Here is a 16862-nt window from a genome sequence, read left to right on the forward strand (position 1 = left end):
CATCTTTCATACAGTCTCGGGCTCCAAAACATTATTTGCCAAGAGCTGTTTCAGAGATTTATATCCAAACCTAACCTTTAACTGAACGTTTAGTTTAGACGTAGCATTTCTGGAGGTTTACAACCATGCATTTCAGCTCCCACCTTCTTAGGGGTGATAGTTCTTCTCACCCTGTCTGCTGAAACTGTTACTGTGGTGCAGTGGCGAGATTTTTTACAGCCCAGAACAGCAGTCCTGGGCTCCTGAAGTTAGTAAGAACTTCGGCGGAATATGGGCAAACGTGAACACAGAGTTCTTCATGAGGAGTGCAGCCAAGGATAACCTGTGCAAGACCGCATTCAGACATCTGAGGATTATTTTTCTCGGAATAAAATGGCCTTATTATAGGAGTGTGAAGGTCTGATGACAGGCGGCTGTGCGTCTTAGAGAGATGTCTGAAGGAGTTTACATTAATGGCAGGGCTCAGTCTGTCGGCAGAATCTGGGCCTGGGGGTAGGAACGCACAAATCCTTGACTTTTAAACAGCACATTATCCATCTGAAAAATCCCCCCAGGACGTCTGTATGCGTCTTCCAGCACAGAAAACATATTACCTTCACAGTAAATCCGGTTTGCCTTTTATGTGCATTTCCATCTTGGCTGTCAGAGGAGGGTGTGTGCCGTGCCGCGTGTGTCTGCTGATTTAATCAATTCACGTCAATACAATGAAAATCTGCATGAGCACTCCTGGCAGCTACATTCACCGCTGTGCTCCAGTGGTGAAACGCAGAAATAAAGGGCGAACGCACTGAAACGTGCCCAGATTCTGGAGAAGGGCTACAGGGGGATCTAAAGGTAATTTCATAGCGGAGTGTTTCTTGATGTCAGCTGCTGCACTGACACAGAAAAGTTCTGTGGACATTTTTAATTTGACGATGTAATCATCACTCTAATGGCCTGCCGCATTCCCAGAATAGGCTAATGCAGCTCAGGGTCGGGTTAAGACAGTCTACCCTGGATGAGTCTGTGTAAGTCTGTCTCCTCCCGAATATTAGTCTTTATGACAAGAAAATGAGAAAGGCTGCAAATGAAAGGAGCACAAGTGGCCCATTTAGATTGTGTACTTTAGACTATGGATGTACTTCCAATTTAATTGAAGAAATGTCAGCTCTAATGAGACCACAGTATAATCATATTGCAACCATTCATCCCAAAACTGACATTTTTGGATAGCTATTCCTCAGCCTCAGGTCACCCCAAAAAGACAGCACTGCCTGAACAGTGATGAGCACAGACTGCCTGGACAGCTACAGGAAACTTTCAGAACGGTAACCTCCAACCATAAGGTATGCTGGGCTGGGCAACGTCTTCTGAAAACAAAATAGTAACAGATAACTACCCAACTACCAGGCAGGCTAGATGGGCCAAGTGGCCACCTCTCATAGATGGGCATTTCTACAGGATTACAACAGGCTGAGGACAGGTGCCGTTTACATTGTACAACAGATGGGAAGACACCTTTGTTACTTGTATACTGATGGGAAAGAATGACTGTCCTTTCAGCAGATACCTTGCCTCCTTTGTGCATGAATTGAAGTGTTTCTCTCCTGTCTGCAGACAGAACTGAGACAGCAACAACAGTATTACTACTACTACTAATACTAATAATAGCAGGTCACTCAATGCTACAAATTGGAAAACTGCCTATCCTGGTCTCAGTACCATACAAGGGATTAATCATTTCTGGGTTTTATGCAAATGAAACACGTATCTGTGATTTCGGATAACCCTTGTTTCTATCACTGGTAGCAGAACAGGGTGCCGGGGACAAAAACACAATGCATTATAGAGGGCACTGTCTTTTCAAGTCCGAGTGCAGCAGTGCAGGACGGGCCCAGAGGCGTCTTCTGCACACAGAGTGGGTCCTGCGCCGGGAGGGGCTGCGGGTCTTACCGAGCGCCCTTTCAGAAGAAGGTCATGCCCCGCAGGATTCCGATTAGAAGGGGATACGGAATCTGCCGGGTCGGATCTGCCAGGGAAGCTGTGATGGGGGTTGCAGGCCACGAGAGGAAGGCTCTGTGGGGGCACGGCTGACACGCACACAGGGCTCTGGACTGGCAGTACAAAGACGGAGAGCGATGGGGTGGTCATGGGGACGGGGAGGGGGTGGGTGCATCCCCCTACAGCAGACTGAGCTTGTTACTAGTCTGAGCTTTCCACCACTCCAGGACATGCCAGGCTGCATCACCGAGCCATCGAACATGCAACCACTACCCCTGGAGCCGTGTGACACAGGGAGCCTTCTCTTCTTTCTTAAGAATTTTGTGAACACCAGAAAATGATCCTTTCTTGCTGTACAGGAAGATTGCATTTCCTTTTAAGAAGGAACGAAACGCAGTGTGGAGATTGCATCTGGCACAGCGGTGTAATGGAAGTCCACAGTATTCAGAGGCTCCCAGGGGGTGTGGTTTTGTCTGGTACAATGTCCTATCTGAACCCAATGACCTTGGCAGTTCCCAGTACGGCTGCACTCTCACTGTGGTACTGTACTATGCTCTTATTTCAGCCCAGCTCCCTGTGGCATTGAGGCTGTGATTCCCAGCACTACCAGTCACAGGTATGATCAAAGAGGGGTGAGGTTCCCTGTGCTATACTGCTTGACTAGGTGGCAGCATCTGAGGGACTCTCCCCATCACTCCCACAGCAGCAATTACTAGAATTTAAAATGAGTAAAACCCTATATCAAAAAAGACCATTAATAGGCTAACAGACTTTTTACACTGTCTGAAGAATGACAGACTACTAAGAAAGTTACACATGAGATAGTGCTAATAGTCTGAGATGTGTACTGATCATTGACTAATTACCAATTACAGATAACAAATGAGGAATAATTCTTCAGAATTAACTGCGAAGCAACAAGCAGAGAGCACAAGTGCAAACTATGTTGAAGAGCATTTAAAAACAAGAGCGGAAGACACTTTTTTTAATCAAATCTTTCAGGTGGCTGGCGTTGTCTTAAAATTCTTTCAAGAAGATGGGAACAGGCTACTTGGGCTGAAAAGTCTCTCTCCTCTGTTTTTAATCTTACTTGTGTTCTTCAGCTGAAGAACAATTCTGTGTAACAATCGGTGAAATAATAAGACATCCAGGGTTACTGATGGTTCCCCACGAAAGCAGAGCTCCCAGTTAATCATTTGTCAGTACAAGGAGGGGGTAGGACAGCCCTGACTACTACTACAACCCCTAGGCTGAGGCTGACAGATTGGTCAGGTTCTGCAAAGCGACAGCTGTCTGCTCTGCTAACGACTGCTAAACAAAAAGAAGAAGAATAGATACTTATGTAAGACAAGGAACATATGCCCCTACATGCGCCTAAGAAGATGCAATCCAAATGTCAGACCTCCCCTTTCATCATTACATGACAAACAGCATGTTTTTGTTTTTCTTTGTAACAAGTTTCGCTAAGTCTTGACTCTCAATTTGCCAACTTTGATCCAGGTCATTCAAGACCATCATTGTCACAGAGTATTTACACAGACAGAGGGAGAGAAAGGAGTTTTTTTCTGAACTCCAACACCTAACTTTGTGAAGACAAATCTGAACGTGCCATGTTCTGCACTGTGTTTATCCGACAGCACATATTTCCCTCGGTTTTAACACACCAAGTACATTCATTTTACTATGAGGGCTGAAAATGACTCCACCAAGGTCCTCAGAAGCAAACATGCATTATTCTGCTGTGGGTGGACTTTTAATCACCTTCTGTAAAATCAGATGACTGATATTTGAAAGACTGAACAGTGGCCGATTGGGCCGGTCCAGGGGGATGAAAGCCTTATCAACAGTACAGTATCTAGTCACAAGCATAAGAGCATATAAAAATGTAATGCCTAAAAGGGAAACGCGGCATGGAGAAGAGTACAGACCAGATACATGAGACACATACATCGCTGCTCATGTTAAAGATTTATGTTTTTATAAATGCAGCACAAATATTGGAATGAAACTTGCAGACTATGTACTTTCTTTATAATAGCTTTCTTTATAATAAGGGGAGCTTATAGACAAACAAACAGAGGTTAATTCCAATCTGAAATGCTGAAGAGAAACATTTAAGAAAATAATTAAAAAATAAGAAATAAATAAAAAAAAAAAAAAAGACTTATTTGAAACAACTTCATCATTTCAAACAGAATGTTTCAACACTTCCTGGCCATGAACATCACTCCTGTTGTGGACCTTGACGTTTTTTTCCCATTTAAATTGTGAAACAGCTTGCAACACCTTTCCAGACAGAAAGACAGAGAGCCCGGGGGTGCACTGGTGTATCAAGAGCATCTCCTCTGGTGTCCGAGCAGTGCAACAGTGGAGATCTCCATGGCAACATTCCACCTCTTCAGTCAGTACACAACTAGTACCGGAGACCACTACAGTCACAGAGCCCCCCCTCTCACCCACTGTCTGCATGAGCGCCCACTTCCTACTTCACCTGAATGTGAGCGAGTCTCACCTGAATTCGCACCAGAATCCAATGACATTTCATTTTTTTTGTGTAAAGTGACTCAAAAGTGAAGTTTGAAATTTATTCAGAGCCAGCACACAATTTGCTACCCATGAGACTGTTATTTCACATTGACGTTTTCAATTTTTTAAAGCTGCGGCAGTTACGCAAAAGCATGAGAAGTCATTGGCTATTATTAAGGTATTCCATTTACAAGAGCTTATGCAGATATTTCTAATGAAATACCTCAGGGAGTAAATGAGAAAAAGCAGTCTTAACAGCCAGGATATGTAGAGGAGAGAAAACTTCAGTCCAGTCCAGAGTAAGGCTTACAGATCAAATACAATTCATTTGTGTAAAAGGCAGGAGGCTATTCACCTCCTAAGGTCAATGTATGAATTCCTTCTCTCGGGTTCACATTGGCTTGCCTGCCACCACAATGCAATACAACCATTGCAAACAACTCTCGTGTCGGCAACAGAACAGGAGCCCTGTTATAACACTAAATACACCAAGTTCAAACACCTAGTTCCACAGAAGTACAGCTTCCCTTGTCATAAGAGCACTAATGAATAGCTTGGTGGCCCTGAAGAGTGACATAACCGACCAGGAGGAACAGCAATCCGCAGTGTCTAGCCTGCTCCCTGTTTGCTGTCCGCCTTCGTGCAGCATGAAATACTTTTTCACGGCAGATTAGTGATTGTACACACTGGATTACCCAGATCCGCCCTATTTCAATGATGCACAGCCAAAAACACGGGCAGGAGGCTGGGAAACCAGGCTGTTCTGAAAGGGAGGAGTGGACACAGCACAGAGTTGGAACACATGTGGAAGTGCAGTTAAAACTGCTAATAGGAGCCACTTCTTTACAGCCATGATGGTGATACCCTGGCCTCTATCAGGAAGCAGCTGGATGAGATCCTCAGATTAATTAGCGGCTCACTATTTAATGGGTTAGATGAGCCAAATGTCATCTTCTTATTTGTGACCTTTCTTGTGTTCTTATGTGTGGGCCCAGGGAAGACTCCACAAGGCTGGGATCAGACAGCCATTGGTCCACCACAATGGGCTCAGCGGCTGAAGATGTTCAGAAGCAAGAGCTCAGTTTAGGTGGGGGTGTAGACGTGTATACATGCACAACCTCTGAGTCTGAGTGGCAGAGCTCTTCATCATATATAGGAGCTTTGAATGTACAGACCTCGAAAGCAAAACAGAGCACCATACTTGGACATTGAATAGAACAGTTTCTGCTAGAACACCAACATTTTTTCAGAGTTTACGTAATAGGTTTGGACTTTTTGTTTGTTCCAGGAGCAGCAGAGACCAAAATAAAAGATGCTTACTAATTAAATGAAATCAATTGAATTCAAATTAGGTAATAATAGCTGAAGGACAGTGAAGCGGCTAGGTACTTCTATAATGACACGGCTGAATGTTTAGAAAAGGCTACAAAGGAAAACAGCATTCTGACTCACCAGAAGCTCTTAAGAAACAGCTTGATGAGGTTTCTTGGATCATGGAGATCTAACAACCGGACAGGATTTATCCTTCTGCCATTTTTCCAACCTTCCTCATGGTCTTTCTCATCACAAGAGGAATGCTTTGCTATCCAGGATGCCTGAGCCTGGCATCGCGGATATCTATTGGCTCTGCAGGATGTGAGTCATGATGTCCTGGAAGAGTCCTTCCCTCAGGAATACAGAGTGAAGAAGGCAGTCTTTGTAGGCTGTGGACAGGTGGCAGAGCCTGTACCTCTCCCTGCCCTGTTAAATTCCAACTCTTCTCACAGTCTGGCTCACATCCCTTCGGCACTCTCCTCACCGACAATCGCCTCTGCTCCATTTAATCAGACGGAAATTTGCTGCACCTTTTCTCTGACACTGGTTTGCCTCATTTACACCTCCCTGTGGGCCCCCTATGAAAGAGCCTTCAGTTAATTCGCTTTCTGAACCTCACAAAGCCCAGGTGTCAAAATCCCTTGCCCCTGTTTGAAAAAAGGCTGGGATGGGTGGAGACTTTAATCAGCTGTGCTCATGCCAATGACAGGCTGAGCTGTGCTGATGTGACTTCAGCGTCTGCAAAGCGGATTGAAGTTTGCAGCTGAAGATGGTAGGCACTCTAGCAGAGGGAACATTCTCTTCCCGAGAAACTCAACTACAACTAAGCGGTAAATCTGAGGCTTAACGAGGAGACCCTGCTGTCAGACACTCCGCTGGGTCCTGCTGGAGAGGTAATGCAATGGCATGCGTTTCTCAGTTTTGTAAAAATCACAAGCAGGACGCCGACTAGCTCTCTGAATCACAAATAAAGGCAGTACAATGTGCCAATGCAATGTTGCACATAAATGTGTACTCATGTGGATTGGTGGACCTGTGTGTTGAGGATGCCCTTGAACCATGTGGTAAAACAGCCTCTGTGCTGTATGGAGGTTCTGAAACATCCCTTCCACAGACACAAGTCTTGGCTCATCCCCGTTATTTACAGAGAAAAACAAAAACAAAAAACATGTGCAGGCTGTTTCCACAAGCATAATTAGTTTAAAAATAAAAGAGAATATAACCTCCACTGTAATGTGATATGTTTGTAGTGTGGTTTTTGAAACCATACAGTACAGAAAGCCTCTTTCCGAAGTCATCATTGACAATGAGACTTTGTTCAGGACCGCCACTCTGGGTGAGCCAGATCCTAGCCAGTGTGAAGAACATGATCACACAACACAAGAGGGCTTGAGCTCTCCTCTCATCCCTGGATTCATTCATCTCCCAGCTTCTCCTTATTCCCTGACTCTACCTCTTTCCATCCCTGTTTCACATGGAGTGCCGCTCCAGGGCAATGCTGTCTGCGTTCTCTGCCAGACTGAGAAAGTTACTGGAAGTGAGAGTGCTGGAGTGTGACTCAGAAGTCGGGCCTTTAATGGCTCTGATGAAATGTGCTGGCACCCTGTGTGGGACTGCTCCTGCCCTCTTTGTACTCCCTCTGAAGAGGGCAGCATGACCGGGCAACGAAGCCCAAATTCATTGGGCACAGCGGGAAAGCTAGGGGATCTTCCTGCGTCATCGCTTTCCACTATTAAAACACGGTTAACACTACCATCTGTGAGGTACTGGGTCCAAGAGCACGCAATGCGTCTTATTAGCTGATGAGCAACCCTGGCTCAAATATCTATTATCTCAGGTTCATGAGACATTTGGAAGGTTTATTGCAGGATTACATTAAAGGACTTTGATGGCTACTTGATTTCTACCTTTAATGAAGCCAATTAGCACATTATTAAAATCACACATTAAGCTCACACATACAGTACACTTCATTATAGAGCATGGCATTTAAAAAAACAAAACAATGCACAGCTCTGGTGTTTGCCACATGTACTCAATTAGAAATGAACTTAACTGGCATGTGTTTAATTTACATTTCAAAGAGGAAACCCAACTGGAATTCATTCTTCATAGGACCTAGCTCGATAATGAAAACGAGAAGTCAATTTCAGCAAAAAGTGTTTAAGGGTGACTTAAACAGTCAGGTTGAGCATTTATTAACAAGAAATTTTGCTGTTAATGAACAACCTCTCTAATCTTACGTTCCTCTGACCTTTTTAAGTCTCAAGTTACTGAATGTTGTGTTTCTGTTTTATTAACAGACTTTAAAGGACATACTGCCAAGGAAGTTTAAAAAAGGCAAAGACACCATCAACTTAACCTGCCAAAAAAAACAATTTCTATACATCTCCAAAGGAGCACCCTCCAGGCCTTTTCAGAACATTTAAGTCACTGTGAATCATGGGTACACACATTAATTAACCCTTACTACCACAATGCTTGGAAGACAAAGCAGTCATGCTCATGACATAAGTCATTTGTAGTTCTAATAATAATAAATTCCATACACTTATATGCATTTCTGGACACTCCCCGCGCTTTACAGGCAATGGGGACTCCTCTTCACCACCACTAGTGTGCAGCCCCACCTTGATGCTGCAATGGCTGCCATAGTGCGCCAGAACGCCAGCTATCAGTGGGGAGGAGAGCAGAGTGATGAAGCCAGTTCAGAGACAGGGATGATTAGGAGGCCATGATTGAGAAAGGCCAGGGTGTAATCTGCCAGGACACCAGGGTTAACACCCCTAATGGAAAGATATTTTCGCTCTTCTTCCAAAGAAAAGAGAATTAATATTTATACCCCCCCAAAAAAAGCGATATCCAGTCCAGAGGAGCTGTCTAATGAGGGAATCCCTGCTTGCACAGTACATACGAGGTGGCAGAGTTTTATTTCTATTGTAGCACTATACAATGTTGTTTCTTTCAGCTTTATGTTACTATCATAATGCCTGTTACGTTCTCTTTTCAGTCCACATGACACACAGTATCGCTTGAGTAGCAAACCACTGGAGAGAGTAGTGCAGTGTGGTCAGTGTGTTTCTAAGCATGGTATTTGCTTTAAGCTTATGTGCTTCCCTGCAAAATGACTAAGATTTGGGCTGGAGAACCTGTCAGGAGCCTTCAGACCCCTCACAAACATTGCTGCTCTCTCAGCTGTCAGCTCTGAGAGCATGCCTATCCCATGAGTCCAACGGTGTCAAGCCCTCCTCTCCACTCCCACCCGGGGCAGGTCAGTGCTGTTTCACCATGATGGTGTAGAGAAACCACAGCTTCAAAGGCGCTTTGTGTAGAAACATTTGTTCCGTGAGATCCTCCACTGACCTTTCGTCTCGCTGCGCTGCCAACGGGGCATCAGAGCTGGGGAAAGAGCCATCTCATCCAGAAACCTATGCTGATGTCAGCGGCCGGATGGAGTAATTCCCTTGGTATTAACCCCTGAGCATTTACATCTCTCACTACACATCCTCTTGACTAAGAGCAAACAGCCGCCCACGGCTTTTTATTGATGTACAACCTGCAACATCCTCAGCTGAACGCTGTTACCTCACAAAGCACTTCTGATTTAAACAAGCGCACCTTTCAGTGAAAAAAAACAGAGTTTCTAAGAACTCAGGGGGTTATCACTGAATGACTGGAGGAGACTGTCATAGGAATGTTTTTAGAATGATTCATAAACAGGAAATGGCTTGCTTACATGCCTGACTTAATTGAAGCCAGTGGACCAGTGTGTGGTATAACACAAAAACAGCTCTACACACACACACAAGAGCTCACAGCCCCCCCAGCAGCAGTCAGGAAAGGGCAGGAGTGCGCACAGCTCCTGACTCACTGACACCTCTTGCTGTTCTTGTGCTATTACCAGCAGGCTTTAACAATAATAAAGATAATTATAACAACAGCTACGTTGGATCTATTGACACCAGCTTTTCAAGGGAAAAAAAACAGTGAAAAAGGAACACCATTACAGCCAGAAACAAACCACAAAAACCAGAAGGAATGAAGAATGGTGGCATAATAAGAACAGACGAAAAGAAATCTAATAAAGTCGGCTGTGTGTAGATGGATGGGCAGGGCACAATGGGACTATTTTTAAATCTATAAGATCACTGTTTGGAAACTTTCAAGAAAGTTTATAAATACATGAGCTCAAGGACGTTTTATGACCCAAAGTTTCCGTAGGGAAGTATAAACAAAGACAAGAGCAAGGGCCACCAGTAAGGAGAGCTCTGTCTGTCCTAGTGTGGCACTAGGACCCAGGGGAGACAGGGGGAAGGAGGGGGACAGAGAACAAAGGACGGGGACAGACAGAGGCTGGACAGATAGTTCAGCGTGTGCCTGCATGGCCCACTGGAGCCTCAAACTTTTTTACAACACCAGTGTGAGCCTGAAACCACATGGTTACAGACGGCAACCCTGTCTGTTACAGGCTCTTACTTCATCAGTGCAGAGAAACAATGAACTTGCTGAGCACATTCTTAGCCCACACAATCCTCTACAGATGGTTACACTGGTGCGAAGCACACTAAACCGCTGATCTGAATGAACTGAAATGACAGTTGCTTTAGAAATAGGAGTACACACAGACCTTTCATTTACTTAACTAGCAGGCCACACCAAACAATTTAGATTTTACAGTACATTACATCAGCTTCCAGCTAACTGCAGCCACTCCTTGGAGCCTGAAACCATAACACCTACTGTACCATGGAAGTCTCAGAAACCTCCATGACAAACCTTAATGAGTTCCTCACAGTAATATATTAACATTTACTGAAAGGAATATAAGAAGCTAAGATCAGTGAGAGGAGTTCAATAGGCTCATCTAGCTCGTTTAGTAGTTAGTAGGTAATTAATCCCAAAATGTAGCTGTTTCTTGAAAGAAGCTAGGGTATCATCTTTAACATCTTGGCTGGGTAGTTTCTTTTACTCTCCTACAACCCTTTTTGAAAAGAAGAGCCTGTTGCTCTTGGTTTGAAATGCTCTTCCATGTAGATTCCAAATGGTTCAGATTCCACTGTTAAACGACTGCTAAGGCTTGATCATACTTCTAATTTGGAAGTACTTGGAAATACTTCAAAGCATTTTTCATTTATTTTCCACATGCGACCGTACAATTGTACAATTCTAGCTGCTGCAATGAATACACAGAAATTACCTATCCTATTCATAGATCACTGAAAAAAATAACTTGATTTTGACACTCTTAACTAACCTAAGTGCTTCAAAAAATTCAGAGCAGAGAGGTCTTTCATGCCACTGGCATGACTGTATCATTTCACCCCCTGCTATTCCAAACTGGTAGGGGTCCTTTCTCCATAAAAGAAGTGGCAGGATGCATCTGAAACCATGTGCGACGCAGACAATGTGCCTGCTAATCTGATAGGACTGCCTGCTTCAAGTTTGCACACAAGCTGCCTGTTCTTTTCCAATAGATTCCTTTGGAGTGGAATGTTCCTCCTGAGGCTCCCCAGTGCACCAGCTATAACTGGACCAAACCTGAGTGGAAAGGATGACAATGTGGGCAAATATAAAAACAATCAAGGATTTGTTCTGGAAATACACAGAACCTGGAAAGCACACTAATGACTTCTTTGAATAGAGCATTTCCTTACATGGAGCATCTACAAAATGCAAATGGCTAATGAGATACATTCAGAAGTTACAGCAAGATTTTTAGCATTGACACTCCAGCATGCTAAGAAGCTCCCATAATGTTTTGCTAATGGGAACATGATAATTAGTCATCCTTGACTGCTTTGCCACTGCCGAATAGCATGACACATTCCTTTGTGAGCTTTGCACCCCAGACAAAGACGATAATATCTTAAGTGGCACTAGTCATGTTAGAAAACCAGACGGCATGCCACTGATTGTCTGTCTTAATCTCTCAATCATTCAGTCTGAGCAAGAATAGAATGGAGCATTTAAATGTCCTGACTCACAAAAACGCCTCCAACCACATGAACTGCTGCTTCGTAAAAGAAATTATCACCATAAAATACAAAAAGGCAATAAGGCTCCATCCCACCACGTTCAGTAGTACAGACTATGAGAATGGGAACAGTAATATTTACAATACTGGATCCTGGATAAGACCAAATCTGCTCTCTCGTCAGTATTCAGACATTTTTGATTTGTGTCTGCTGAGGCAAAAGCAGAAGAAATTAATTATTTTTTATTTGTTTGAATGAGGCAGCTTTTCAATTCAATTTCATAGCCCAAGCCTGTAGCGCTGGAGATGCACTGAAGAGGGAATCTGCAGCAGAGGTGATCTAAACCAGCTCCATTGTTCTTGGGCAGTCAGCTCTACTCTAGATATGGTCAATCAAATCCAAATCATGTTCCCTGGCCTGAACTCCTTGGAAGTCTATACTGGGGTGGACCGAACTAAAAAAACAGATTTCTCGGGCAAATCTAGAGGACACTGGTGTCACTAGTTAAGCCTGGCAGTTGTAAAGCCACACAGTGACTACTGCATTAGCCCTCGTTGTGGAATCTGCCAATGTGCGATGATGAGAGATAGAGATCCGAGATAATTTTGATGACGATGAAGAGGCTCCGTGACCAAAAAGTTGCGTTTCTTCTTCACTTTCTGCTTCTCAGTGCAGAATGAATCTCTGTTTGCTTTTTTCCCACCTTACTTCCGATTTCTTAGTTGCGAGACTAAGGTTCCGTTTGCAAAATCCTCACAGATTTTACACAGCCAGATAAAACCAATCACGAATACAAAAATAATCGTGTACAATAAAAACAATTGTGGACGTGCATACAAAATGATGCTTTGGGTGCTGAAGAAGGTGGGGGGAGGTGCTCGTGTCATTTATCGAGATGAAGGTTCTTCATCTGCGGCTGGACCATGCGCTGCAGCCTGTATGAGTAATGATCTACAGACTGTACAAGCTATGTGTTGTAGCCTGTATGAACCTTAAACGACATGCTGTAGCCTGTATAAACCACATGCTTTAGCCTATACAAACCATGTGCTGTACTCAGTACGAACCATGTGAAGTAACTTGTAGAAGCCTCGTGCTATCGCCTGTAAGAACTATGTGCTGACTAGGGTCTAAGATGTGCACTATCAGCACGAAACAGAGATTATCCCCCTATCGGACAACCACTAAACTGCAACATCGGTCAGTCTCATCAAACATTTCTGAATACTGCCTGGTATACTTTTATTTTCTACCCTGTATAAAATGTAAACCTCCCTAAGGAAGATTTCTTGTCCTTATCTACAGGTTTACGAAATAAATTGATTACAGATATGCAGGACAGCTTCTCTCATAAAACTCTTAAAAGGAATATGCTCCATGTGCAGAAATTCTCTGTATACAACTTTTATGCTAATAACACAGCATATGAGAATGGTATAAACTTGTAGACTGTGGCTGAAATAGGATTGTGGTTGAAACAGTCAAGCAAAATCCTTTTAGAAGTCTGCTCAGCAGAGTTTAAGATAATATATTTTATAAGGACTTGTGTTAAAGGTGTAGAATTGAAATCACGGGATGTCATTTTAAAACTGTAGAACCATTAAAACCTCATTTAACAATAATGTGCACAATGATGGTCATCATGTTACAAAAAAAGATATTGTGGCTATCGAATGTATACAATACAACTTTTATGCCAATAACACAGCATATGAGAATGGTATAAACTTGTAGACTGTGGCTGAAATAGGATTGTGGTTGAAACAGTCAAGCAAAATCCTTTTAGAAGTCTGCTCAGCAGAGTTTAAGATAATATATTTTATAAGGACTTGTGTTAAAGGTGTAGAATTGAAATCACGGGATGTCATTTTAAAACTGTAGAACCATTAAAACCTCATTTAACAATAATGTGCACAATGATGGTCATCATGTTACAAAAAAAGATATTGTGGCTATCGAATGAGTCCAGACCAGAGAAATCAGACACAGTCCTGGACTTAAATGCATTTCCTGCACTGACAGACTGAAGAAACTGATCCTTTTTTTAACTTAAACAGAGAAGACTATGAGGGTACCTGATACAAGTACAGTATTTAAAATCCTCAAAGGCACTGACAAAATCAACCCAGTGGACTTCTTCAGTATCAAGAATGAAACCTGAACCAGAGAACGGAAGTCGAAACTATGTGGAATTATATTTAAAACACGAGAACATGAGGCACCTCTTTACACAAAGGGTTGTGGGAGTGTGGAACAAGCTGCCAGCCATGTTCCTAAAACCAATCAGTTATCCAACTACTAAAGAGGCTAGAATCTAGATTGACCAAATGGGCAACTTGCCCTATGTTCTTATGACAACGCAGAAGGGGCTGGTTGAGACATCCCTACAGGATTTTACAGGATTACTAATTTAACTACAGTGCCTTCAACTGATATGACAACAGGCGGAAAACAAATGTGGTTTATACTGAACAGCAGATGCTAAGACACCTTTGTTACTTCTGTACTGATGAGAGAATGTAACTGTCCTTCAAACCTTGCCTGGATTTTGCAAAAGTTGAAGTGATTTCTCTCCTGTCTGCACTGAACAGCTGAGCTATATTCAACAGCACTAATACTATATAATACAATTTTATGGAGGAGTGCTATATGCAAAATCAAAGCTTTGCACAATATCATACATAAAACACACAACAACAACAAAAAAGTACAGTAAAAATAACAGCAAACTGACTTGGTGAAACTAAGAGTAAAACTAAATACAAAGGGGCCGGACACAGGAAGCAGGTCTCACTTTAGCTTCCAGCTCAGTCACATGGACAACATTGACAACTGTAAAATGAGAGAAGGCAATGTTTGCTCTTGTGTCATTTACCGGGATGAAGACTAATGATCTGCATACTGTACAAGCCATGAGTCTGTACGGTTAAAAATGTTGATTTTAATTACTTTGCCTCAAGTTCTACATTGATGCAAACACTCCAGAATATTGCAAGGCACACATTTAAACACGCCAGCATTATTTACAATGAGTGCCCCGGCTTTTGTTGGTGTGTCCGCAGTAACCTTTCTGCCAGTCAGGACTGTTCGTCCCAGCTCCACGAAAGAGGTCCTTGCGGATATCCGTGGGGTGTGTGTTTACCAGTAAGCACACGCTGCAGGTGGACTGATAGTGCTCTGAGAGCATGGCAACGGTATCTGTTTGTTTGAGTTGAAATGTGCGTCTCTGATCTCCTCAGCTAATTATCTTGAACAGTTATTGATAGCCGGATTAATGGAATTGTCCTCATCAGATTCCACTTGTTTGGCATTCTCTTTCCGCGCCTGGGTGTGTTTCTTGTGAGAGGGAGATAGAGGCCTCTCCAGCCGGCACACACCCAGTCTCAGACGCCGCGCGCAGAGAGGTAGGCAGAGCCAGGCGTGCCCAGACTGCTCCTGTTGGCGAACACTCCCTCGGCGCCTGCACTGCCCCGGCTGACCCTGCGCACACCTGCAAACACACCGCCCCGCGGGACGCACAATCCCCCCCCCCCATCCCCCCTCAAAGGGCACGCACAAGACTGGCAAATGGGAGCGACTGAACACAGGCATGCACACGTAAATAACACAGGAACACCGAACTGTGTGTCACGGAGTAGGAATCTTGCACAGGCATGTTCACGCACACAGCTGAGCTGAACACTGGACCACAGCTCAGTGTGCTCTCCAGGCGTCTTTAAATCAGACGTGAGCTAACATCACCCATGAGAGGGGCAGGATGCTCTGGTTTGCCCAGCTAATGGCTTCCTCTCATTACTCACCTGACTCCTTCACATTCCACCTCTCATGAACTGCCACAGTGAACTGAACATCTGCATACAAATTAGAATCTTTTGCGCATCTCAGTAAATTTCTAATTGAAAAGTACTCCAATGATCGTGCTTTTCATTTGATTTAAAGGATGTTTTGATCTGCCACAGCTGAAGACCTTTCATAATCATTAAAGGGCAAACAAACAGTTTGTGGTCTCTGTCTCTGTCATGCCGGTCCACCTGCAGAGGCTATAAACACACACACCCCACAGACACGCACGATAGCGCTCTGTGGAGTTGGCCAAATAGTCAGCCAGATCAGTAGCTCGACTGGGTTCAATTAAGGAGGTCAACAAGAATAAAGAAAAAACAAAAAAACACCACAGCCTTCAGGGAATGAAACTGTGCACCACAAGGATAATGGAGGCATGATTGTTAAATCTCTTGCCATACAAAAAACTCCAGATTCATTAAACAAAGCTACTGCGGTTGAAGGCAGGGCAGGTGCTGTCATGTATTATTCCTGCCTTATTCGCGACACTGTAGGAAAGCATGCTGGGATGGATGACAGGCCATGTCTTTCCCTAACACTCACAAGCCTGTGCCTGAGCTTGGGGAAACTGCCATTCTAATTCATTAGAAAATATCTTGAATGCTCTAAACATGGGTATAACTGCACCATGGCCAGGAATACATAAAGAAACAGAGTGGCACAATCAGTTTTGCCAATTTTTTTATAGATGTGTCAATATGCAACGCATATTATTTTACAACTGAGTTGACATTGCAGCGTTGCATTGGGATCTGGTTATTATTCCATCTCACACCTTAATGGTTTAATTGAATCAATTAAGAGGCTGAGAAGTCAAATACACTGTGTTGTCCGAGTTTTAATTGGGTTTTAATTCAAAGGTTGCTGTAAAACCTGCAGAAAGCTGGCACTTGAAGACCGGGGCTGCCCACTGCCCACTGTGGACAACTGCTGGCACGCTGGTCACATCCTGCAACGTGCGTGACAACATTGTTCAACCTCCAAATTAGGAAAAAAGAATGCTATTTAATCATTAGATCAGAAGAAATAAGGAAAATTAGCTTCTGCGTTTTCAAGACTATAGTGCCAATGCTGGTTTTAATGTAGAGAAAAATGAAAAGGGCTCCATTATTTGGAATGGATGTGAAAACTAGACAGTGAGTTTACATGCTGAGTAATGATGGATTGCACTCTGAACTGTTTATATCTCACAGGCTGAATGGCGTAAACAGGCATGTTTTGTCA

General features: G+C 43.5%; 1 protein-coding gene across 1 annotated transcript in view; it reads right to left on the reverse strand.

Moving 5' to 3' along the window:
• Positions 1-16862, reverse strand: part of babam2 (BRISC and BRCA1 A complex member 2) — a 111321-nt gene that overhangs the window by 32546 nt on the left and 61913 nt on the right. The window lies entirely within an intron of this gene.

This window comes from Lepisosteus oculatus, chromosome 2 (assembly GCF_040954835.1).
Source record: "Lepisosteus oculatus isolate fLepOcu1 chromosome 2, fLepOcu1.hap2, whole genome shotgun sequence".
Taxonomy (NCBI): domain Eukaryota; kingdom Metazoa; phylum Chordata; class Actinopteri; order Semionotiformes; family Lepisosteidae; genus Lepisosteus; species Lepisosteus oculatus.